This window comes from Eutrigla gurnardus (genome assembly GCF_963514095.1).
Source record: "Eutrigla gurnardus genome assembly, chromosome: 17".
Lineage (NCBI taxonomy): Eukaryota > Metazoa > Chordata > Actinopteri > Perciformes > Triglidae > Eutrigla > Eutrigla gurnardus.
In genome coordinates this window covers 6753320-6778586 of record NC_139928.1, presented here as the reverse complement: position 1 = coordinate 6778586, position 25267 = coordinate 6753320, and the positions used below count along the sequence as shown (strand labels likewise).

The following is a 25267-nucleotide window of genomic DNA, read 5'->3' as shown; positions in this document are numbered from 1 at the left end:
CTCGCTGTGTTTAAAGTTGATCTCCCGCAGACCCACCTTGAGTCGGCGTCGCGCTTCTTTTTTTTTTTTGGATCTGCGACTTAATAAAAAGTTGCGTTCAGCGGTTCAAATCGGACTCCGGCTTCATTCGGTGGCGTGAACTTTCTCCCTCGTGCGCGGCGTGAAACGTTAACGCGCACGCGGGTCGAGAAATGTGGAATAAATGTGGAGTTAAAAAATCACAGCATCGTTACATCGCAAGACTCTGGTGTTGGTGGTTTTACTGTGTTTGCTGAGGATCTTCGAAACGAAAGAGGATTCATTCATTATCTGCCACCTGAACCCCCCACTCTCTCTCTGTCTGTCTCTCTGTCTCTCTCTGTGTCTCTCTGCCTGTCTTATCTTTGCCCAAGTGCATTCAGCATCATGACGTCCACTGTCATGTATCCATGCTCAGGCATCAGCAGGTGTGCAAACAGCCTTGAATGCCAGCCAATGTAAATCCCATGATTGAGCCGTCCCTCATGGGTGTTGTATTGGTTGCTGAGGTCTATGAAACGAGCTCCTCTCTCTGCATGTTAATAGTATTGATGGAACATGTTGCATAATGATGTTGCTGATGCGGATGATGAGTCGCTCGACTGGTTTGTGGGGGGAAATCAGCCGTCTGTGGCATTTTGGGAGGAACAAATCACGTATCGGTATGGGGGGGGGGGGTGAATCGGTAATGTCGACGTTGTGCACCACAATAAAAAGCAGCCGATACAGATATCTTCTGTGTTGTTAAACTGGTTGACAGGAGTAGCTTTTCAATGTGAAGAGAGGAAAACTGAGATTATTTTTCAGCCACAATCCCCGTATCTGAGGTTCAAATCCTTTCGGTTTGCCTGTGGTGAGTTAAATCTGAATGGCGAAGGCCCCCCGAACCTTGACTTTTGAGTAGGGGTGGAGGGGGGCGGGGGCTCTGGTCACTCCCTGTCTGGTCTCAAGTAAAAGTGACAGTTGGTTTGTCCCAAGAATGCTTTGCAACTGGTGCTGCGCGTCGTAGCCCCGTTATAAATACTCTGTGGGTATCGGTTACGTGGCCACCTAAACCAGTTGCCGAACAGACGTGCAGCGAGCCACTCCCTGCTCTCCAGGATCGAGTTGGTCCTGGAGGCAAAGATCTAATGTAACAAGCCAACTGTCTTATGGGAGAGGACAAGGGAGAAGACACCAGCTGGCCTACGGGCAGTTTGTGTGTTCGGTGGGAAAGTGTCCACGTAGGAGGTCGTAGGTCAAGACGAAGCTGCTGTGTTGCACCTTGTATGAGCAGATTTGCAATCTTGTTTACTTGATCATTGGGCAGGTTTGAGTCATTTTAAATCTTTCAACGGCTGCTTTTTTCTATTCATCAAACGAAGGAATCACATTGGCCCTTGTGCTGCATCTAATGATTATTTTCATATTTTTTTTTCTTAGTGAATCGATTAGTCCTTTTGGTCTGTAAAATGTCAGAAAAATTATGAAAATGTCCATCTTGTTTTCTGTTTAACCAGCGGTCCGACACCCAAACAGGGCCGAGCAAGCCAGAGCATGACTCGACTCAAAATGGTTGTTGATTCATTTCCTGTCGACTTATCGATTCATTGACTAATCATTGCGCCTCCAACTAGAAGTGAAAATGTCAGCAACACCCAGGCCAGTGTTTCCAGGATACACACAGAGCTGCCGATATCCAATCATTTCTGTTTTAAAAGTTTCTAAAGGAAATCCCAATATATCTCATGCAGACATGATGAGCTTTTTCTACGTTGTGGAGTGATGGTAGCCATGTTGTGGCGATCCTTGAACCACGTGATAACAGGCTGATTTTGATTTCTTTGACGTTCACACCACTTGTTGCTACTTTTGAAGTTTCAACATTTGCTAGGGCTGCCAGCTATTTGTATCGTGCAATTTACTACTTCTGTTGTATTCAGACAAATGCTTCAGTATTAGAGTAGAAGCAGCACGGACACGCCACTCCAATCACTCTGAGATTGGAGATCGGTAGGAGGTGAGCTCGAAAAAGGCCGCACTCAAATGGACTCCGATACGAGAAGCTGGGCCTTCATGGGGGGGGGGGGGGGTCCTCGGTGTGTAGCGACGTGGATCTGGCTTGGGTGTTAATCCAACACAAAAGAGCCTGACACAAACTGCTCTCCTGGGGCAAACGTGGAGGCTGTAAATGGAGAAAATGGAGCGTGTGCTCGCACAAAAGGCAAATGATGAAATGCGGATGTTCTGGAGGAAATAACACAAGAATCTGTAATACAACAATGGCATAATGGCTACGCGTTGTTCACGAAAATGAGTACACCCTGTAATTATAGCTTGTGATAATGAGATGGCAAAGGGAACAAGCCTTGTTTCGACATCCGTTTCATAAAAGGAAGAACAATCGGAGGGATCTATCAGTGGAGCTCCATGTTGTTTTCCAGGCGAGTCCTCGGAGCTGCGAGCCCACAATCTAGATCTTTAACTGTCTTTTTGGCTGAATGGACGCAATTACGCTGGAAATTGATTAAAAATGACCGATTTGCAATAATGAACTACAGACTGCGTTTCACTCCCCCCTCTTCTGTGCCAGCGTTCGTTGGGTGGCATATTGCAAACGTGAGCTTGTTTCTGCCTTCTGGTTTAAAATGGATGGACCGAGCATGAAATGTATGGATGCTTTCAGTCAGACGCGGCGAGGGAGAGCGAAGCGCCTCAGGTGGAAGGCAGTTGGGCCTTTCCTTCCTCACACTTTGATGGCTTTGGAGAGATTTTAATTGCCTCCGCTGTTAGTCGCCAGTCGTTTTTGTCTCTGAGAATTTTATTGGCAGCGTGGCTAAAGCACACTCGTAGAGGTGTTTTCATCGGAATTAACATTTTACTTTTAATCATCACAACTAAAGACTTCTTGAGTTTGGGACTTCGGAAGGGCCAGTGAACAGCTGAGAGAGTCCGGAGTATATATCATGTGTGTGTGTGTGTGTGTGTGTGTATATATATATATTAGGGGTGTAACGGTACATGTATTTGTATTGAACCGTTTCGGTACGGGGTGCTCGGTTCGGAACGGAGGCGTACCGAACGAGTTTCCATACGGACATATTAAGTAGAGGACCGCATTTGTGGAGCATGCTGCAGCCGCACATGCGCAGTTGCGCACACCGCGACACAATAAACAGCAGTAGTAGCGGACGTCATGGCTAATGCCGCTAGCGTTGGCAACAAGCCAGAGTTGGAGGACCCTCCCGCGACATTAAGGTCTCCTGTTTGGGAACACTTCGGCAAAGCGGTTTGCCGACATTGTTCATGTGAGGTCGGGTATGTTTCTGGCAACACGTCAAACCTGTTGACGCATTTGAAACGGCACCACCCCCACGTGAACATCACTACAACGAGGAGAAAGACGAGCGTAAAGGCGGGTCCACACCGGACCGAAAATCGGCGTCTTTGAGAGAGTCGGCGTCCGTTACATGAGTCTCCTTGGTGTGGTCGCTCGAATCGGCCCACGTCGGCGTTCATTTCAGCCGATTCAAATGTGTAATCCGCCATTCGAGTCGGCCATATTAAGTAGCCCGACTTCATTTACCGACGCGAGTCGGGCAGTCGGTCCGGTGTGGACCCGCCTTTAGTGCAAACACAGCTCCCCACCGCATTTAAACAGCCTCTCCCTGCCCTGTTCAATTTTGCACATCAGATGGAGAAAAGATTTGTTTTTAAAAAAACAGTCTGAGCCTTATTCATGTTATTTAATCTGAGCAACAACTTGAAACTATTTAGTGTTGCAACTGTTCAATTTTGCACATCAGATGGAGAAAATATTTTTTTTAAAGAAACAGTCTGTTATTTTTATTTATTTTTATTTTTTAAATAAATATTTTAAATACTTGTATTTATATTTTTGAGCAGCATTCTAGCTCCAGTGCATGTTCCTACTGTTAAAAGCACGAAAGTAATAAACAACTAGCACATTTATATTTTGCATTTTGTTTTCTTACTGTACCGAAAATGAACCGAACCGTGACCTCAAAACCGAGGTACGTACCGAACCGAGATTTTTGTGTACCGTTACACCCCTAATATATATATATATATATATATATATATATATATATATATATCTGCAGTGTGATTACTTCTCTTTATCTAAAAATGCTTTCCTCTTATCACCGAGGGAGGAGTTAAGGCTGCCATTGTGCAACTGAAGTCAATTTTCTCCCCAAGGGAGTTAAGTTGGTGAAATGCAATGTCGCCTCCAACACACCTTATTGTGCTGGTCTAAGCTGAATTCCAGCTCCTCCTGCCCCCTCTATCTTTCCACATCGTGTTTTTTTCTGGCGTCAACAGTATTGGGGGCAATAACACGTTATCGGTTACAGTAATGTGATTACTTTTTTGGGAATGATGAGCAGTGTGCGGGATTAGGACTTGAGATTTACCGTCACTGTGGCGTCCGTGCTAGTTTGATGCTGGAAGGGCAGTTCTGCTGCGTTTAGGTAGTTGAATCTGTAAAGCTGGCGCTGGTTTATTCCATGTCTGGAATTTGTGTGACAACGTATTTCCCACTTGGGTGCAAAGCCGCCTTCACGAGGAGTGAATCCAAAATCCAATTGAAACCCTCTTGATTACACTAATTGAATGTGTTTAAATGGTGTGGCAGTGGGAGCAGTCATGTGTGAATATATGTCGGAATAACTGGATGTTTTCTTGTTTTTCCCATTATACCAATATGGTTTGACATTTGCACCCAAAAGAGGAGGAATGTGGCTCCTGGTAGCGAAGTTGTCCCATATACAAGGGCTGCTGGGTTTAACCAGGAGAGCTTCCTCCTTTTATCACGGTTGTATGAAACATTTCATTTTCTTGACAGACATTGGAATCGTTCACAGGGCCAGTGTTGGAAATGTGGTGTTGTTGTATGGCCTTGTGTGATAAGTTAATAACGTTGATCCACCAGTGCTGCTGCTGGCGGCCCGTCACCGCCGTGTGTTGTTGATGGACGCGGCAGAGCTGCCAGACTGTCTTGGCCCGGACCCACGAGGCCTCTTCGGTGGCAGAACCAGGACTCTCCAGGTGTTAACAACAAATCATCAACAACAAATCATCGTAGAGCAGATGGAGGAGTGCCAGCAGGCGCCGCACTGCCTGTCCAGCTGATCGCTAAACATGTTTAGACAATAAAGCTAAATTTGATCCTCTGTTTTTTTGATGTCCTCAGGTTGGTGAACGCAAATTGAGCTATACTTTATCTGTAGGTGCTGCAGTTGCTCTTCTCTCAGTGATTCATTATAATGATGTGCTGGAGGAAAGGCTTCATGAAATCAGTAAAACCTTCACACGCCATGAACGCATCGGCTTCTTGGAGAATCGACTGCTGCTGGAGTTTGGATCCTGGAACTTTGGGGCCTCTTGCAGGTAGACAGAGTGCTGCTTAATTCACGATTATTGAGTCCCAGAGGACTGACCTGCTGCCGTGGCAACAAAAGCCAGGGGTTTCAAAGATGATTACAATAATGCTAGTGAATTGTAGGAATGCTTCAAGTGCCCGAGATGCGACTTTGAGCCGTCAACGTGAGAGCTAAACGTCCGCTCCGAAAGTGGCCGCATAGGCAGCTCAGCCGATCACGGTAAGTGATTGCACACGGCCACAATAGCTGTCGCTGAAAACTTTATTACATTTCACGTCAGCAAAGTGTCTTTTAATTCCTCCACCCGTCTTGGAGACAGGAAATATCATCAAGGCAGGCAGTTACACTTATCTTGTCAAATGTGAAGGAATGAACCTCTAACAAATTCACCTTAAAACACTTTAAAGCTGTTGGATGTGCCTCGCATTCCTTTTTCTTTTTTTTTTGTCGTTGCTGTGGTGTGTGTATTGATTTCCGCTAAATGAGAACATTGAAGCTGTCTCAGGTAAAAGAAGACTTTCTAAGCAGGTTTTGGAGAGGATAATAGAAAAGTGGAAAAATGAAATATACTCCACAAAGCCAGTTTGCATATACCATTGCCCCACAATGCACTGCACCAAGAATACAGATGTGCTGCTTAAAGCTGCAAAACACGGAGACGAATGACCCAACGTGGTGAGACAAGGTCAGGGGAGATTTTAGAAAACAAATCGGTTAGGAATTAATTTGAGTTAATTCATTAAGTTTCTCTCAAAAGCGATTTTGGCTTTTCTGTGTGGAATGTCGGATAAGGAATGTGCGCCATTCGTCATCTTAACCTCCAAAACGGTAGAAATCACAAGCGTACGGAAACATCGGGATATAAATCGTGAAAAGAACAAACCAGAAACTTGCGAGATAAACGTCATAGCCAATGAAGGCATGAATGGTGACTTATCATTAGTGTCCATGTTGTTTTGTTCTTCTTGTTCAGTAGTTTCAGGGATTTGAGCAAACTCGTGAAGATATGGTGAGTCGTGTCCAATATTCTTGTAGAAGATGAAAGAAGTCAAATTTTCATACACGTTAATTTCTTTTTGTGGCTCAAGTCTACGAGTCCATGTGCCTTCTCTGTTATTGTAGGAAATGTGAGTTCTTGTGTTTAGACTTGAGCTGCTATTTCTAAATATTAATATTTCTCAATGCCAGGTATCCAAAAGAATAGAAATTGAAAGTCGGGTATTGTATCAGAGCTTTTATCAAAACATTTTCAAATCATACCCCGGTAGCCCCACTTAGAGGAAGTAGACAAATAAAAGCCGGTTAAGGGAAAGTGGGTTTCTCGGAAAAAAACAAATTGTGCATCAGAATTTTCAAAAGGATGCACTCAGTCCTGCAGAGTGATGATAGATAACAACGTGGAGTGTTTGAGGGAGGATTTATTTTTTCCTTTCAAGGATAATTTCCCCCCAGGTATTTAAATGATTGCTCTCGGCACACCGACGTGGCCAACCTGTTGGGGATTGGCAGGTGAGATTGATGGTGCGAATCTTGTTTGATTGTACCTTGTTTTACGGATGACTTGGACAGAGATGAGATTATGCAAACATGACTGTTGCTCTCTGCAGCTGCCATTGCGTCCCCGGATTTGTCACCGCCGCTGACAGCCAGCCCTGAATAATCTTTATGTATATTCCTCGCGCCGCCTATTGTGTTTCACATTCTGCTGCTGAGCCAATTGTCCGAGCTTCTCCTCGGCCGTGAAAACCTGCGGCCGGACCTGTCGCCACCGATCACAGGTCGAGGTGCGTCGTGGCGCCGGCAGCGGGGAGGAAACTGCCGCTCGCTTACTGCTGCGCCGCGAGATGACCGTGCAGCAGATTCAGCGGACGGGGGTCGGGGTTCAGCCACAGGATGATTTTGTGACAGTGCTGTCAGCAAGTGTCGCTTTAGATTGAGATGACTTTGAGGGGCCAAACTGCGGGGAACAGCATTCCTCTCGCTTCCTCTCCTCGCCGCAGCTTCTGGGGGTGAAATAACTGCATGATGCCAAAAGCTATTTCTTTCCAGCTCCGCTCCATCCTCCTCAGCGCTTTATCTCCAACAGTTCTTCCCTCTTGAGCTCAGATGTTTAGTCTGCCGCATCATTAATGCAGAAGACCACAGTGCTGATAAACTTGCGTGAGATTAACTCCCAAACTACAAACTCAAACCCTTCCTTATATCTTACCCTTCATTTTGGTAAGAAAAAAAAAAAGAAATCAGTGATATGGAGCAAGACCTGGGGTGTGCAGGTCCCAGGGTAGCTGTAGATATTACACTTTTAAAAAGTAGGCGTTTAAAGTTATCAAACCTGTGGGCCTCCCAGGGTCCCCGTGGCGCACCAGAGATATTAAAAGTTGAAGAGAAACTTGTGAGAAAAAACCCCCCCTAAAATTATTAAATAAATAAAATGAAATGTCCCTCAACGGAGTGAACAAGGGCACTGCGGCATCGGCTGCTCACCCCTGTCAAGGTTAGCGGCGACCCTCCTGTGCACAGCGGGCGAGTTGATGCAGCATGAGAAGCAACACCTGCGTGTCTGCTATCACTGCGGGGCGTCTCCATCCACGGCCTCGCCGCTTCCTTCTTCCATTTGGATTGATGCCAGTTTTGTGGCTCTAATCTGCTCCTTTTTTTCCGGAGCATCTCACTTTTGATGTACGTGGAGTGTCAGCACTCCAGAGTGGAGGCTGACGGCGTGATGAGTAACGCCCTGCCCTCCATCTGCAGCTCCTCCAGAGGTGCTTCTGAGCACATGATCCCCCCCCCCCCCCCCCCCCAAACCTCCTTGGGGGGGGGGTTATGTGCAGTTGCGGTTTGTATGACTCGCTGTTAGACCGCAAACTAGTAAGTTTCCCCAGGGACTTAGGAACCTTTTGAGGCACTCATTACATTTGAGTACAGGGACCAGGGTCCAAATTAAGTTTCTGGCATCTGACTTTTCCACCCCTCCCCTCAATAAAGGACCCGGTCTGGCCTTTCTCTTCTTCCATGGCATTAAAAGTTAGGCTTATTTGTTTCCTTCCCGACTCATTTTAAATTAAGAGCCATGGGAGCGAGCTGAGAGGATGAGTGGGAGACGAGAGAGAGACAGCGTAGTGGAAAGAAAAAAAGTAATTTTCTGATTATTTCATGGTTTAGTTCTAAAGCACAAATAAATAACCTTCAAACACTCGAGAGATGATTTAGTGTGGACCCAGTAGTTTAGTTTTCCTCCACTGCATTTCATTCATTACATAAAGGACAGCAATGGGCTGAGAGTCCCAACCACTGTGATTTGGAAAGAACTGTCACCTTGCAAGAGGATGTGTAGAAAGAAGCTGACGGAGAAATAGGTTTGAAAGTGAATTTGATAAACTTCCATCGTGGGCGTTCCCGTTGATTAACCCTTGCGCCGTTGATGCCTCGCATCCTCATCTGCCTCTCAGCCCATCTGTCCTTCCTCTGCCTGTCTTTTTAGTTGGCATGCACTTTTCTCCCCGTTACTTCCGTCTTTTTTTCTTCCTTCCACCTCTTCTCTTGACTTCTATGTGGAAGGGTTACCTTGGCAATGATTCAGACGTTTGCAGGGTTTTTGGCACTTCTGAGATGCTGGAGCACCTGGGCCAGCATCTGCTGTGTTTCCCTTCCAAAAAGGCGCCTGCGTGAGTAGCGAGTACAGGGGGTGCCCCCCCGTGGCCTCTGGACTCGGACTGATAAACGTAAAGGATTACATTCATGAGCGGGGAGCTGCCGGATCATGCCCTGCGTGGGAATGAGCGAGCTGCCTTTGCATTCACAGAGGGGAGCGCCTTAGCCCGGCGAGGATGATTGGAGGGAACACACCTGTAAAATCCTCGTTCTGTTTCATGAGGCGCATCGCCGCCCGTGCCTGGAGCGCGATGTTGTATTTTTTTTATAAGCTCGCTGTTACAGGAGGCCTTTAATCATGGATTCAAAGAGCAAGACCCCCAAGTGTAGGCGCAGCGTCTCAGGCGGAGGTGCAGATAAAAAAGGAGGCAGCGAGTGGAGGGAAGGAATTGGGAGAAGAGAGGAGTGTGTGCGGAGTTCAGGAAAGGGGGTCAGGTGGGTTATTGATGAAATCAGTGGGATACAGCATGAAAATCTACCGGTGGCCGCCGGGCGCCACCTTTCATCTTCCCCCCTCCCCCTTTCCCTTGCAGCTAGGGGGGCGGCGTCTCCAGATTGGCCAGCGAACATGTGTGTCCTTGCGCCCTCCTGGCCTACACCCCTAATCTCGGCATCAATAGAGTCTGAGCAGATGGCACCGTGGCCGGGGTCAGCAAGCCCATACATAATAATACCAGGCCATGAGAGGATGATGAGGCTGGCCCAGACACCGGAGGGATGATGCAGGGATGACCTGAGTAGATGTTAAAAAACAGATCTACTTTGTTTGCCCTTGCATAAGGCAGCAGTTGACATATGTTGTTTGTGAGTTGGTTTAAACACAGCCTCTGTATATTGACCTAGAAAAGTGATGAGAGCAGCACAAAGCTTGCCTTCAAAAAAAAGAAAAGAAGCTGCACCAGTGTATTTTTTCTTCTTCTTCTGTTCTGTGTTTCATGTAGGAGCTGGTGTTATGAAGCTAAACAAAATGACCTGCCACAGGAGGAGCACTGTGTTTTAGATGGATGCGGCTCAGCATGGGACGACATGATGATTTTCATGTCAAGATGATCCTGGCCAAAATAATTGCTATTCATGTTATCTCAATGATTGTCAAGATATGATTATAACTGTCAAAAACAGCACTTACACGTACTGGAATCACTTTAAATTTAGTTGAAAACAAATATTTTCATTGCGTGGCAGATGAGATCTTTTTTTTCTTGAACAGAAGATCCTTTTTATGGAAAGAGTAAATACATATATCAGAAGCTTTCCCTGCATTTGTATCGCCTATTCTAGCTGGGATCGGCTCCAGCCCCCCCATGACCCTAAATACAGGATTAGCGGTAGAAAATGGATGGATGGATGGATGTATCGCCTATTCTTTAAATCAGACTTGAATGTTTCTCCATCCTGATAGCACCCTAGAAAACTTTTTCAAGTCACTTTTGGTGAAATTTACAATTATCCTCATAATGGAAATTCACCACGAGCATAATTTACTTTCACTTATTATTATTATTATTATTATTATTATTATTATTATTATTATTATGTTTTTAACAAGATACCATACCGTCCCACCTCTAGATGTAGCTTTTTTATTATACATATTTTTTTATTAGTAAATGTCTTATGTTGTGCACTTTATAGTTTATTGTTCACCTTAGTGTCAATGTATTGCCACACCCTGGGACAGTGAGAAACCTTTCGTTTTTCTTGTTTGTGGTACATGGAAGGAATTGACAAATAAAAAGTTGAGTTGATACATTGATATTGCAACATACTGTATGTGTCTCCATCCGCAGCTATCTTCCTGCATCTTTCTCTTCAGCTTTTTTGTTAGATGATAATTTCGTATTTTTGTTTTTCTTCGAGCGATATCAGTCAGCAAGGGAATGTCAACCCTAGCCAGGAGGCAGAGGAGCAGCACTCGACTGAACTCAGCTCAACTGTGTTTATGTGCTACACAGTTCATATGAAGTGCTTTACGGAGAGGAGAGAACAAAAACGAGAGGAGACGCACAGATTCACAATTTCAAGCGACGGAGGCAGGCAGCGCCTGTAGCAAAAGACAAATACAAATGAACACAACAACAGTTTAGAGCCAGTCTCCATCCCTTGGCTATTCCTCCTGGTTGTGTGGGGGCATTCTGTCTTACAGTTGTCAAATGATGCAACTTTCCAGGATGTGTTGCACTTGGAATAAAACTCCACTGATTTAGCAATTCACTTTCTAACTTAGAAACTCATGATAGAAAAAAAAAAAAAAACAAAAAAAACAATGCAGCGGAACCAGAGACACTGTCTTTTTATATTAGACACATCCATCTTCACTGTCAAAAGCTGGTGCCTACATTACCCACAATGCAACTAGAGTGGATTCCCTCTACTTTATTGATTGGGGTGTGCAGTAGGGGCTAATGAAGCCTCGCTTTACAATTATTCTCATTGAGTTGAGGGAAAAAAAGAAGGAATTCATGTCCTGGAGGCCGTTAATCCAGGTCTGCTAATATATTGTAGTTACGGGGCTATATGGGGAGGTAAGGCAAGGCGTTGTCAGCATAACTGTAAAAGAAATATTGTACTTCTAGAAATATGGCCTAAGGGGAACATTTAAATGTAAAGAAACTCACACCATGCATCAAATCTGGGCGACATAGCAGGAAAAGGCTGTGCTTCAGCCCTAAAGAAAGAGGGTAGTACCAATTCCCGAGTCACCCGCCAGAGGAAGGTCATTTTTCACTTTCTAATACAAATTTGCGACCTGACGTTCCGATTCTTCCCCGCTCTCAACCATATCGTATGCCACGTACTTAACAACGAGGTCGCTTTGAGCTCTCTGCAGACTGTGCAGCGCTGGGAGGCGTTACAGTGGCCCTGATGCGGTTAGCAGAAGAGAGGAATGCATATGTAGAACAATGGGTGACATGTTTGTCACTGTCACTCCTGAGGGACACATAAATTCCTTCTGCCTGGATCCGTGCAGCCACGCCCCCTCGCTTCTGTCCTCCCAGACATCTCTAATTATATGCACACAAAAGTAGGCTACGTATTGTTTTCATATCTCCCCTCCCAACCCCCCCGATTTGCCAATTCTGTCACCCACTTTCTGCCAGGCCGGAAAACCTGTTGTTAAAAGAAAAAAAATCAAAGCTGCCATCATGGAGAGAGAATGGGGGAGGCAGGGGAGGAGGAGGAGAGTTCCTCACTCCCCAGAAAGAAAGTGCTTTACTGCAGTGCTTACTTTATGGTAATGGAGTCAGTCACATCTTCATTCTAAAGGCTGCAGCCAAGGACAGTAACCGTTGACTTCAACCGTGTGTGTGTGTGTGTGTGTGTGTGTGTGTGTGTGTGTGTGTGTGTGTGTGTGTGTGTGTGTGTGTGTGTGTGTGTGTGTGTGTGTGTGTGTGTGTTACCCTCGTCCTCATTCTGTATATGCATGAGTGCATTTAGGGAGGGTGGAGCAATTAATAGTGGGGTGCAGATTAGGAATCCTGTCAAAAGTGACAGCTCTTTTTTTTATTTTTTTTTTATTGCTCTGTCTGCAGTGAAAGGAAGAGAGGCTGAGTAACGAGCTCGGTGGCAAAATCCAACGCGAGCGCCAGCGTCCTTTTTTGTCTATGTGTCCTTGCCTTGTAGGCGACGTCTTTGACCCCGCGTGTTGTCCGTGTTTAATTAAGAATCCGCTGGAGAGGGATTACAGCACAAGGCACGGTGAATCTGCAGAGGCAGAGGAGTGCAGGCATAAGTAGAATGACTAATGGGAGGTTTAGCGTGGCCGGTTGGCTGGGCACAGTATGGGGGGGGGGGGATGGAAAAGCAGCCAGCATGTGAGTGAAGGCGAGCGTGTTTTTGGGTGGTTTACAGTGAATCCTTAGCTAAGCAGTCTCCTGCCTAATTTGTTTGTGCTTAATCGGGCTGGAATTGAGCTTGAATCGCTCACCTGCCGAACTTGCTCACTGCAGCACGGAATGAAGAATGCCCCGGGATTAGAAGTGACCTCGCGGCCATGTGAGACAGTGCACAGGATTTTATGGTACACTGTCATCGTCAACATTTTTCAAGCTCAAACTGTAATATCCCAGCTTCCAAACTCCAAGTAGACTGAATATATTTTAGTTTGAGTCTTATTTTCTGATATTTTGAGATGACTTCATTGAGGAAAAAATGAAAAAGAAAATCCACCCCTACTCCAGAGACAGAAAGCCTTTTCAAGATATGATAACGTGTGTGTGTGTGTGTGTGTGTGTGTGTGTGTGTGTCACTGCTGTTGCTATGGCTGCTTAGCCTGCTGCAGCTAATCAGTTAATGATAACTTCTTAATAAGACATTTAAACTAATGCATTTATAATGTTCTGCTTAGTGTTATTCCAGTACCTTTATCACAAATGCCTGCGATACATTGTACAGTGTATGTACTATATATATATATATGGTATATATGGTCTTCTTTTTGTGTTTTTCTCTCTTTAAATATAAAATATGCTGTTTCTGCACCACCTGTTGCTCGTAGCTTTGAATGTTGGATATGAAGCCTTGGCTCTGAGGAGCTGACGGGACCACTGGGCACTTGGAACTGACCTCTAACTTTTTGCTGGTTCAAGACAAGACCGGGAGGCTTGTGGGGATTTGGGAGGCGGGTTTGGCCAGAGGGCATCAGGGCTGTTTACTCTGTCCCGGCCCTGACTAGGGGGGGGGGGGGGGGGGACTGGGCATGGGGCTGGGTGTATGTGAGTTTTGACCTAGCCAGGGGCTTGAATAACAATGTCCAGTAATTGCCTGATTCTGTCACTGAGATCATTATCACAGGTGTGTGGGTCCTTGCAGTTGCAAGTGGGGATGAAAGCCTGCAGAGCTTTGACAGAAAAACATCCTTTTTTTACCTTCAGATTTTTTTTTAAGGACTTGCCATGAGGTTTTAATGATTAGGCGGGAAGGGGCCTGTTTCAGTGTCACTAAATTTGACGTATGGTCTTAATGATGTTGACATTTCAAATATGCTTCGGAGAAAATATTGTTTCGAGCGGTCGCCCTCTCCCTTCGTGTCGTGAAAAACAAAGTCAGTGGCATGTGAAATGTGCGTGTTGGAGAAGGAGGAGGCGATGCGGTTGGAGGAGAGTACAAGTTTTTTTTTCTAGTTGATTAGGCAGCTGAAATCATCCTTTGTGAAGGCGGTGCATGCAAGGCAGGGAGGGAAGCTCAACCTCCCAGAGGAAGGCCTTTTGGGTTCATTGCCACTGGATTGATTGGGGGGTTGTTCTGGGCTCGCTTTCAGGGACGTGGGTCCATTCATAGGCGAGACTGGAGGCTCCTGGATTTATTCCGGCCCGATGGTTAGCTGCAGCGGTGCCGCCGGGGTGTGCTGGGGGATTTAAACCCCCTATCGCAATGGCAAAGCAGCATGCTACTCACAGAGAAAATGAGAGCGGGCAAGCAAACCCGTATACTCTCATCATCAGAGTCTACAGGAGACTGAAAAGAAGGCATGGATGGAGAGAGATTGCTGCAGAATGAGGTGAAGGAACAAAGAATCAGTGATGGGGGGGGGGGCGGGGGGGAGTAGAAGATAGAGGAAGAAAAAAAAACGGAGCACGAAGTTTGCAATGCCTCAGTAACAAGATATGTCTTCAGCTGCAGACTGAAGGAAGAGTAAAGAGGAGAGGGAGATTAGCAGAGGAGGAAGATGAGAGGGCTGCTCAGTGACTGCATGAAGGATAGAGGGCCTGTTGTCCAATGTTTGAACACAGCAGAGACACTGTCTGCAGCTGCATGGGCCCCGCGGTGGAGCTCCATCCGTGGGACCACGTTTATCAGCACAAACACAGGGATGGAAGTCGCACCAAAGGGAGGCTTCTCATTAATGTGCGCTACTGCACGAGGCTCGTTTCAGAGATCATTACGTCCTGGTAAGAAGTGCTCGTTTGTCAGGATCGTGCAGGAATCGCGTCCGATTTGCCTTCTTCCTTGTGGCCCTCCACTTTAAAGTCAGTCCACAGATGCATTCAAAACTGGGACTGCATAACTCCCTGCGTGGCGAATATCCATGCTGAGTATCTTTACATATAGAGAGGGAGAAGAGAGCACATTCTATTTATTCTCGTGGCCCTCTGCCATCTCGGCCTTCTTTCGACACTTCGGAAGAACCCAAGGGAGACACTTCACTTTTGTAAACCAGGTGCAGGAGACAGGAAGCGGTTTGTGTGCGCGCTGTAACTCCGTCTGCCTATACACAAGAGTTCAGTTAAAGATGCCCCTTGCAACTTGGGGAGGAACTTTGGCGAGTTTGTTTCTGGAGCATCCTCCCGAAAGTTGTGGTCCCGCCACGTAGCACAGTGAACCGAGAAGTCTGTTCTGAAGGCAGACCAGGTGTGGCCGTGGGGCTGTTTCATCAGGGAGCGGCTAAGCGGGTCTGTCTGCTGGCCTGCTGCAGGGTTACCAGTGATGAATGGACGGACTCAAGGACTGTGTCCTGGAGCGGAGAGTTTTTCCAAGACTGCACAGGGTGACCTTGGAGCGATCGTGAAGAAGATTCACAACTCCGGGTCTGATTGATGATCTGTGGACCTGATCCCTCACCTCCAGGCTCCGCGTGGAGCAGGGCGACATGTCGTGACTGATGCGTTGGTGTACTGATGCCGGACAGGTAACGTCGTCCACATGTGACATGCCGGACATGAGGCATATCATGATGATTTAATCTGTGATATCTAAATATTGGGTACATTGCTATATTTTTTGCTAATAAAAAGGAGGAAAGACAAAATCTCAGTGTGTCCGTTTGGATGAATGACTTCTTCACATCTAATGAGATATCCCTTCTTTTGCCAGCTGAACTCAGCATAACTTTTTCGGTCCACTTCAAAGTTTTGAATCCACTTCGTGGACAACGTACCATTTTCTACTGCTGGATTTCCAGCTGGATTTTCTTGTTCAGAAACCCCGACTGCATCTCCCAGTAGAATGGGCTTGATTACTTCAGCCAAGAACACAAGTAGACCTGATTTCAGAGTGATTATCAAAAATGGAAAGAAAGAAAGAACATGCTTACAATAAGGCCACACATTTTGATCTATGGTTGTGGGGGTTTGGTGTTCTGTAGCACTGATTGCCAAGTTTTTGGAGTCTTTTGAAATGGATGATAATAACAGCCCTCCTCTGATAGATCACAGACTTCACTTTATAGAGTGGCGAGTGGGAAATTAGTAAATTAGTGGTATTTTGTCCCTAACAGCAGCCTTTTTTTATCCCCCGCAAATAAAATGCGTAAAAAAGTACCAGCAATCATTGATGCTTCATTAACAAACTGATGATCAGCCCTTCTATTAGAGGAGGACGGAGGAAAAGGCCCGTAATTGGCATATCGTTCCTCTTGCAAAATGAATTACCCACTTTCTCTATGACTCATATTACGATAGACTCCAATTATAATCATTCTCAAGGGTTCGGAGGAACGGTTTGTATCGCTAAGTAGGCTGCCCATGCCGAGGGATCCTGCGACCCTGCGACGCTGAACGCTACCTGTTGCTGTTGAGACACCGTGTGGGTTTATTCCAGCCAATCCTCTAAAATAAAGACAGGTTTATGAGGCTGGTTACTGCTCCCAATCTTCCCCTTCTCTCTGATGTTCTAGTAAATTCCACTGAATATCTTTAGAGAAGCGTCTGAGGAATGTGCTCTTCCACAGGGGACCGGGGTATATTTGTAGAAGCAATCTGTCTACTTGAAGAATGCCTCTCCGGAGTGTCTTAACTCTTATTTCTTCTCTTGCTGCCAAAATGAAAGAAGACACACAGCGCTGTCTGCCCATTATCCTCAAGGCTTAGTCTCTCCTGTCTTCTTAGATGAGACTTAGGACGTGAGTGTACATGTCTCTATCTGTTTGTCTGCGTTTGGTGCATGCCTCTGCCACCGAGATGACATTCACACCTCCTAGGAACCTTTTATTTCCGTCCCCCACAAAGATTCGGACATTTAGTGGAAATGTCATCTGCAAGGTAACATTTAGATTTAAGATGTTCGACACAAAAATCCACAATTCATCAAGTGCTTTTTGTCTCGTTATCTCTTTCTTAAAACTAGTGAAACAATCTCCCACTGCTGCAAATGCAAATTAACTTGTTTCAAGAATTTTATGACAATGATTTTCTTGGCTGCAGAATGATGTTAAAATATAATTTGTCAAAAATGTCTTCAAACATAATCTGAATACATTGGTACATTTATTCCACCTCTTTTAAGACGTTTCTGTAGGGTAAGCACAAAATAATGATGAAACTATATATAGTTTTTTTGTGAAAATGAAATCTGCTAACCTGAAACACATAAACGGTAAAGGAAGACTGGTCCGTTGTTCTGTTTTGGTTGAAAAGACATGCATGAACATGTGATACTGTTGAAAGGATCTTTCTAGTAAACCAGGCAGCAACCTTCGGTTCTGAAAAGCGAAGCCAACGCAGAAGTGCCTTAAACTTGCATTCTCTCTACTGGCCATCAGGGGGCGACTCCTCTGGTCACAAACTATATCAGATTGCACGGAAGTATAAAGAGAATTTAACGCACATTTTTTACAAAACCGACGAAGTGAATAGAACGTGAATTAGGTGTATTGAATAAAGAGAGCTTGGCCGTATGGTAGTGCTGTCGGGCAGCTGCCTGTTTCAGCTCCGATGAGGCTTTATTTGTACTCTGTGAAGCTGATGACGGAGAGCTGCCGTTAACAGCTCTTTTTATTTATAGCGGAGATTCTCGTATGGGCAGCAGCAGCATGTTTGACAGCTCTGGGGAAAGTTATAGAGCTGTCTCTTCCATCCAGCTTTTCAAATTAAGTAATGCATGTCTAAATGTTTGGATGGAAACATGGTGTTGTAAGAGTAGTGTGGCTCCTGGAGAGGGAGAGGGGGAGAGACAGAGAGAGACAGAGAGAGGGGGAGACCAGGTGTGATTGGAGCCGAGGAAAAATTGGCAGTAAAAATACATAGCTGTGTTATCTCCCCCCAACCCCCCCAAGAAAAGAAAATGTATTTAATCTAACCATTTGGCGTTTACTCCGCGGCACACTAGATGGCGCTCCGAGGCCCCCAGGCGGTCTACAATTTTAGATGTTAGGACAAGCTATTTAAAAATAAATCTATGTTCAGCAGAGCGAGGGCAGAAACATTATTTTGGCAAACTAGATGAAGATTAATTAACACTCCATTGCCAATGATCACGTCATTTCGATGAGCAGCCATTGAAATTAGCAGCATGGATTTCGGTCTGGTGGCAAAGTCAAACACAGCAGCTCGGCCGTGTGGCATGACATTAAGTGAATAAGACAAATTGTTAATCACAATTAACCGTACGATAATTAATCATCAACTCAAATTTCATCATCGCGACCACAATGATCATAACATCATACCTTTCAGAACTTTCTTTGAGTCCCGTGGAACAATCCCGACCCCCCTCCTCAGCTACTGGCACCTTGAGCTCACTGATGGATGGTGCAGTGAGTGATTTTCAGCTATGGAAGCTAAAACGCCTCGCTCTCGCACCACAAATAGGGACAGTGACAAAGTATCATTTCATTCCAGTATTTATCACAGTATTTTGCATGGTGTCATATTACTTGTACTACTTGTACACTCAACCTTACATTTCTATTTGAAGTGGGCTACAGTTAATCAATGGCGTTATTGTTTCTGTTCCCTGGACGCTATATGCAGCTTCTATCGGTCTCAGATTTTTTTTTTTTTGCCCGAAGAGGTCGATAGAAGTTAGGCGGCTTAAAAAAAGTTCAAAGCCTAATGTATACAGTGAGCTTCGTAATGTTTCCAAGCGCTAGATATTCCTTTTTTCACAGACACAAAGTTGGCAACCCTGCAGTGCCAGTGTGCTGTCTGTATGAATAACACATGAAGCCAGAGTTGGCTGGTTGCTGTGCTGTTTCCCACGCAAAGCCCTCTGCTGCCGGCTTTCCTCAAGGATCAGCTGCTCATTAGAAGTGTGTTGCTGCTAATTGATCAGCGGCTTTGGGCCTAGATGACCCCCCCCCCCCCCCCACACACACACACACACACACACACACACTCAAACCGTGGACATATCAGACATGAGATCCTTTTTTTTTTAATGAAAATACTGGCCGAAGCTCCAGATCTCCAGATCTCCAGAAGCTCCAGTTCGAGCAACATGAAGCCTCAGAAGCCCTCTGGAATACGGAATTTTATTCCCACCTCATATGCGTGCACATTCACCGTCGCTGCACCACCCGGCAGATGCATATTTATTTATTCCCCCACCCCGTGTTTTCTAATGCACACAAACACCCATCCTGCATGTCTTTGGTTGCTTTGCCGCTGCCCACCCACCAGCCCGCACCTCTTGCCCATCCCGGCCATCAGTCAGCCGTCCCGCCGCGCTGCTGATGTGACAGAGCAGCCGTCGGAGCATCTCAGTCAGCGGCTGTGATGCTGAGCCAGAGTGACAGAGCGACAGGGGGAAACGCGCCAAACAAACAGCCAGTAATATTGCCCTGTCCTTTCACTTACAACTCTCTGTCAGACAGAGTGCTGACAGAGTGGGAAAAAGTACAGACACCCTTAAACACCCAAACATGTACGCGCACACACACACCCATACAGTATACTCACAGCTGTTTGCCATATAATTGCATCATTACAAAGAAAGCCTGCTTGCTGATGCACACTGAGTGATTTCCTGTTGCTTTTTTTTGCTGCAAAGCTCCGTTAGCCGAAACGCGAGGATTCATGAATTCCAAAACTGTATGGATGTGACTTTGCCGCCATAACCCCCCTCTGAGCCGCGCCGAGTTATTTACACAGCTTCGGGTGGGGATTATGTCCGTGGGCCCTGATTGTTTTCCATGCATGACTAGCATTAATGTGTCTGGGTTGCTAAACAGGATGGGTGATGCGCAGAGACACGGCTGGCTCTTACCTCAATCTGGGCCTGGATGATCCAGGATTACTGGATATCACATTCTTTCGTTCCCTGTGGGCCGTGGCTCGGTCTGTCTCCGAGATGCCCGCCTGGTAGCACGTGCTTATCACTGCTGAGATGGGGACTCTGCAAAAGGCTGTTCAAGGAGAATGTTGGAATGCTTACGAATGTAGCGGATTCTCTTATATAGTTGCCATTCTGGGAAGCAACAGTGAGAAAAGGAATTCATGTTTGGCTCCGGTGCAGGGTCTTTACCTGCTGATCTTGCCGCAGGAAAAATCCAAAAGCAATGGCCATATTTTGTAAATGCTGGGTAAAAGCATCAGGGACAGATTTACCTCCTTACATTCAAATTTACAGTTCAAAAAGCTTTCACTGCAGGAATTGTGCAAACTCGTGCTTCTGCTGTTCTGTGAGACTTGGCCAGCTTTGGCAGTGGCTACTTGTCCTGTTATTTACGGTACAAAATAATTAAGCATTTGAGTGCCCTTATTGAATTTAATGTGGAAAATCAGTCCTTTTTCCTTTCTGAAATAGTCATTGTCTCCTGGCTGAGTTCTGCGGAACAGTGACAAAAGAGATTAAGAGGCCCTAATTCTCCTCTGAAATCCACTTCAACCCGAGTAGTGAATCCAGCCTGAGGGCTGGAGAAAGCTTTATTTCCCTATCGCCAGACTGAGCTCCTCTTAGCTTTATGTGTCCCCGGTCTCCCTCCCATTCAGCAATGACAGGTGCATCTGATAGTGTTCACCTGGGGCAAATGACTGGGATTACTTCCTGGACGCCAACTCGGAGGACCTTATGACCTCCAGACGGACTCGATGGGTACTCAGACATCCGACTGTCCGTGAAAGATACCAGCTCCATACTAATGCAGGATGTAACTGCATACATTCCTCTTGATCTGCCTCACCTTTGAGCCGGGCACTGAAGTCGATGTCACCCCCCTACACTGCCTCAACACCTTCACTAAGCACCAACTAAGCACTCTTCATCCCCCCACTTCATCTTTTAAGGCATGTGTTTATCTAAGTGCAAGTATCGTCAGTCTTGATTACACTCGAGCACAGCCTGACTGCGGACCGCGGAGACTCCTTGGCGGCTGCCGAACGCTGAGCTCTGGCTGCTCGCAAAGGTGACACCCATGTTCATTGAGTCGGCGATGACTCATTTTCTCCTTAATCAGGACAGAAAATATGCTGTCCGTCTACAAATGGGCTGCCGGGCCGATGTCGGCGGCAACGGGGAGAGCCGTAAATCACCTCTCAGACTTGACTGCGAGTGTGAATCATGTGTGGAGGACGTGCACGGCGCACCACTCCGCAGCTCACCGTAGTCTTTAGGGCTCCTGGCCAGATGCAGCAGTCAACAGGTAGTTAATTTACCCTTCGGCTATGATTCGACTGGAGATGAAGCAACTGCCGGGGCAGCCTGCGGCCAAATTCACATCCCCTTCGTTCCTCCGCTATCCCAGGACCTATGGATGTCAAGATTGTGACCAGAGAGAGGAATCCCATTCAGAGCTCCATGCTTTGGTCCAGTTGCATTTCATGCATTTCATCTCTCTGAGAGTGAGTGATTCGTTTTGTTGTGTCAGGGCTCACAGCCTGAATAAAGCATTAGCTGGCAGGTTAGCCTAATGCAATGCTCCTTTCTGGAACTTCACTCTGATAGCCTAAGGGTGCAAACATAAGTGGATTAGAAAACACACACACTGAGAATCCACTGTATGTTTTATAAAACCCCCGCACGTCCCGGTATCTCCGGCTCGCCCACCCCTCCTCCTCCTTTCTTAATACACACCGAAGCACTTGCAAACAAACACCATGCATAAGCATGAAACGACCCACATGCTGGAGCATCGTTCCGGGCCGATGCGTTGGCGGTGGCCTTGCGCCGGAGAAAATCTCTACCTCCTGCTTGAATCTAACTGTGACGCTAACACGAGGTGAAGCGCTATCTGGCACGGCCCTGTCACGAGGCTTGCCATCTGCGGGGTGGCGCCGCACCAACTGTGCGACTGCTGACAGTGGGTACAACCTCGAGCAAGGCAGCAGGAGAGACCTAGACCCGGAGATAATGATGCCGTTGCCTCCATGTTATTTTTTTTCTTCTTCCCATCGTTATGCTACCTGCCTTGTGGCCTTTTCCACAGGCAGGCCATTAGTGGGATGTGATGGTGTCCAAAGCTTTCTTCAAGTGACAAACATGATTTAAATCTACCGCGTGTTGTATCTCCATTTGAAGGAAGGACATGTACCGGGATGCATCATTACAGAGTGAAATGCCCTCTTTCTCCTTCAGAGTTTCCAGCGAGGTCCCGGGGGTCCTTGTGTTATCTGCATTAGATAACAGTACGCCTCTATACACACAGAGAAAATCATTCATTAAGCCACTACCGAAAGCGTGCACTGTGAGGCCCGTGTGTGCATGTGTTAATGTGTGAGTGGGTGGGGTGGCTTGTTTTTTGTTCAGGCGTCGCCTGAGCCGAATGTCTTCCGACAGCGTTAGACAATGTAGGCATGACGGGGGCTTCACTTAATTCATTGACCTCGTTCCTTGATCTTGTTTGTTTGTGTTCTTCTGGCTGCTTAGCGGGCCGCTCTAATGACGGCGGGCAGCTAGTGCTGCGCAGCGTCTCGAGCTGATGCCACTCGGAGGGCGTACGTGCCCACTTCGAGACGAGAAGAGAAAGAGATTATTAAATGATTTCAAGACATTATTTCAGCTCCCATGCTTTTGGCGGAGGCTACAAACAAAAGCAAGGGAGTATTAGACTTTAAAACTACTTCTGTGAATGACTTATTTAATGTCTGTGTGTCAGAACACAGAATCAATGTCTTCAGGTTCCGCGCCGCTCCGATAGGATATCCATAAATTGAGTGGATGATGGCGACCAAGTCAAAGCCGTCTCCTCCCATTAAAGCCCATCATGAGGAGGGACGGGGATAGGTCACATTGTCCGGGGGCTGACAGGGATTAATTGAGGCTGTGTGACTTTGCACACCAGCGGCGCCTCGGGGGGGACATCTCTGTCGCTGCCCTTAAATAACCTCGCGGTGCCCCGCCACCTTGCCGACAGTAACAGGTGAATATTTTATGAACCGCTGGGATTTGAGGGAAACCGCCAATGATTTTTTTTTTTTTTTTAGGTGGCAGCTAATGGCCTCAGATGTGAGACAGGAGAGGAGTTTACTTTTGCCTCAACTCAATTTGAAGATTTGACAATCTATTCCACAGACAGAGGCTGTCTCCATTGCTTGGGCAAACTCAGAGTCATGTCTGCCCAGACACCGGAGTTTTTTTTTTTTTTTTTTAGAGGAAGGCCAAACTTATGAGACAGCTACTGCAGTAAACTCTGTAGGGAAGTGCAGATTTGAAGAAAGGCACAGATGGCTATGCTGGAAGGAAATGAAATGACAAACTGCAATGGAGACTCTAGCTGTCATTTGTTTTTCAAATCTTCAGCTGCCTGAGACGCGGTCTCCGTCTGCTAATGTCAACCTGTCTGGCTGCGGAAAACGCTTGAGTTAAAGCGTTTTTTATGCCCGGAACTCTTTTATTGTTTGTGGGTACAAAGCATGCAGGATTTTCATAATTGGACCAGTGATTTTCAGTCACCAGCTCCCTTCCCCCTACACACACACACACACACACACACACACACACACACACACACACTTCTTTGAGATCTTCTGTCGATCAAGTAATGATTTCCTAGATTGTTTCTCCTGGAATGTCTGAAGGTGGCACTTTAAAACATAATTGTGTTTTATAACAAGCTGGGCCTTTTAAAGGGACAGTTCACTGCAAAAATAACACTTCATATTTGTCCTATTTTAACAGTAGTTCCTACATGAAGCTGCTTACAACAAGGTATGTGGACTATTTAGAGTCACCGGGTGAATTGATGTTTTAGATCGATGTTTGGACAAACTTTGCAACTCGCACCGAAACAAACATTGATGAAAATATTATTGAAATAAATAGTATTTTTTATATTTTGGGGTTAACTGTCCCTTTTAAGATCCTTTACGTGTCATATGGCATGGAAATGTACAGTATGAGACAGTAAGAGGCAAAACAGAAGTATAGTGACAAAGCTTGTAAACATAAAGATATAATAAATTAAACTAAACAAAAAACTATACCAATATAACAGATATTTCCTAATTTTTATCATATATTCTTCATATTTAATGCAGTCAGGATATCAAATAACAAATTCATTCAAATTTTGACATCATGATGTTGACGACTTTAGACTTGACTCGACAAATCAAAATTAATGCAACACGCACCAGAATTATTCGATAATCTTTTTGTGCTAATAATCATTTATTCAAAACAAATAATAACACTTAAATGCATCACCTCCTCCGCAACGTCAGTTATTTTTTCCCAGTGAAAAAGCGACCTGAAGGCGGGTGATTGGAGAGCAACATTGTTGCCTTAATGAACCCGCCGTGAGCAATCTAAACCTACCTTAATTTGACTCACGGGTTTTTATTGAGCTCCATAAATGTTTGGATTCTTTTACATCTTCTGATGTTATATCCCGTAAATAACTAGAGCCGGTGGAGTCTGCTTCATTTGGTAACCTCTTTTTTTAAGCATCATCTGATCAATAATTACACATCTTTGCCATTTCAGGCTGCCAGACACTGTTGTCATCACAGGAAAGAGAATCTTAAAAAAAATCAGGAAAAACAGTGTGTGGGATTATCACTTGTGTTTTTGTGTTGGTGTTGTGCATTTTCACACTGATAAAGGCTCAGCTTAGGTGAGGACGAGCACATATGTGCCACCAAACAGTGTGTGCTCTCACATTTCTGCATGTGTGTCTGTGATTCCATATGTCCCCTTATTTGAATAAATGCTTTTCAAATTGCTCTCCATAAACGTCAGAGCAGAGTACATCAAAAGCCCCCCCCCCCCCTCCCCAAGGCCATTTCACCTACCTGGTGAGATTGCGTACCCGCCCTAAATCTCTGCCCCCGCTGCTCCGTTCAGAGTAAATTACCTTTTGTACACAACGATGTGACATGACATGTCGTTGCATGGAAAACAGCTCTGGTTTCATCACTCTTCCCGACATCTCAGACGCTCATCCTCGCGCCTCTCTTTTCCTGTTTTTTCAACTCTCATTTCCGTTCTGATGAGCCGCGGGGTGACGAAACCCGGACCAGGAAGGATGGGGGAGGGAGGGGTGTTGCTTGTCGTCTAGACGTGGCGCTATCGCTGAGATGAGAGAGGGTGGGCTGGGAATAATTCTTGCACCGTAGGGG

At 45.8% G+C, this 25267-nt stretch overlaps 1 protein-coding gene across 7 annotated transcripts in view; it reads left to right on the top strand.

The window, feature by feature from the left end:
* The window catches only part of ptprua (protein tyrosine phosphatase receptor type Ua), a 164703-nt gene that overhangs the window by 497 nt on the left and 138939 nt on the right, over nucleotides 1–25267 (top strand). The window lies entirely within an intron of this gene.